The 1,790-nt window shown below is 35.7% G+C and overlaps 1 protein-coding gene across 1 annotated transcript in view; it reads right to left on the reverse strand.

Annotated features, from left to right (window-relative positions):
• PMS1 (PMS1 homolog 1, mismatch repair system component) overlaps positions 1-1,790 on the reverse strand; it is a 146,065-nt gene that overhangs the window by 96,415 nt on the left and 47,860 nt on the right. The window lies entirely within an intron of this gene.

Below are 1,790 nucleotides of genomic sequence, written 5' to 3' on the forward strand. Positions count from 1 at the left end.
ATACTGCCTCGGAAACCCAAGGAGGGGTCGCTATGAGTCGGGGCCGACTCGACGGCAAACAACAACAACAAAACAACTCTACAGGACAGAGCAGAACTGCCCCATAGGGGTTCCAAGGCTGTAAATCTTTATGGAAGCAGACTATCTCATCTTTCTCCCTTGGAGTGACTGGTGGGTTTCAAACACCAACCTTCTGGTTAGCAACCAAATGTTTTAACCACTGCACAACCAAATATATATTTAACTTCATATGCATAAATGAAAAGTCTTATCAAAAACTTGTGAAATACTCATTTCCATTATGAGGCAATAACCTCTTCTATTGTATTTTCTCTTATTCTGAATTTTCCCCTTTAGTTGTTCTCTTTTCATTTATAAACAGGTAATTCCTATTTCTCTTTATATTACCTGTTCTTTTGTTTTTCCCCTCCTGATCAATATGTTCCTTCTGTCTTTCATCTTTTCTTACTTTGGGAACATGCAACTGTTAATTACTAAATGTCTTCTGGATCAAGAAGTCAAAGGGTTATTTACATTAGCAGGATGAGTCTCCATCCATCAACATCCTGAAAAATCATAGCACAGTAAGATGGAAGGGATCTCAAGGTATCATTTGGTTGAGCTCTACGCCAGCAGCAACTGGTGGCTGACTATTCTTAATTTTTTTCCTTCCATTTTTTCAAGATGACCAAAGATTGTGATGATGAATATTCCACCATGGCTCTGTTTAATAAGTAATTTTCTTGATAACAAGTAAAAAGACGTGGAGTGTGTGTGGGGGGTGCAGGATGAAAAAAAAACCTAAGATCTGGGTTCCGGCTTCAGCACTAGTACTTAATGTCTAATATAGAACAATTCCTCTGAGCTTTCCCATACAGAGATAATACTGTCTGCCGCAGTTATAAAGTTATTGTGAGGACCAACAAAATTATGAAATGTTCTAAAATATGGAGAACTATACAAATGTAGCATTGAAATGGGAAGACAACACAGCACAGTGTAAAGAACCTGTACTCTATACGCATGCTAAGTTTCAAATCTCATCTCAATAATTTACTAACTGTGCAAAACTAAGCAAAAGTATTGAGTCTCACTGAGTTCAGTTTGGTGTCCCAAACTGATAAAAGGTCTACTTCATTTAGTCTTGCTGTGAGGATTATAGGAGGTTAACATGCTCAGGATAGGTATTGGCATTGTATAAGCCCTCAATAAATGTTAACTCCCTACTCCCCACCAGGCTTCCTAATTCTAGTATGTGGTTCTGCTTTTCTGTCATTAAATAGTTTAAGGTACCAACGTGGAATTTTACAAAAAACAGAATAATCAGAAAATAAGTAAATCTTTATTCTCCCAATAGTCATCAAGCAACAGGATGAATTCCTTTCCGTATCAGCCTTGCTTTGATAACTATAAAGAAATGAGCGAAGAACCGCTGAGAAGAGACAATGAAAAAAAATCACAAAATTGTGAACTCCTTGAAAGAAGAGAACAAGTCTTACTGATCTTCATATTTTCAAAATCTATCATAGCAACTGGCAGAAAGAAGCAATGAACCATTTTTAGGATGAAAACATCTGCTGGAAGAAACACTGATCTTAGAAACAAAATCAAAGGTTGAATTGGGTTGATATAGATGTTAGAGAACAAATCAAAGATGTTCCTTATATAATAAAGATAAAACCAAAAGAATGCAAAACAAATTTCTGAAAGAAGACTCTATATATATCTGACTTATGATTTAGATCAAATACAGACTCTTTATTGCATTACACACATAAAAAAAAAAAAAA

This window comes from Orycteropus afer, unplaced genomic scaffold, assembly GCF_000298275.1.
Source record: "Orycteropus afer afer isolate SDZICR_OR568_19922 unplaced genomic scaffold, OryAfe1.0 scaffold00001, whole genome shotgun sequence".
NCBI lineage: Eukaryota > Metazoa > Chordata > Mammalia > Tubulidentata > Orycteropodidae > Orycteropus > Orycteropus afer.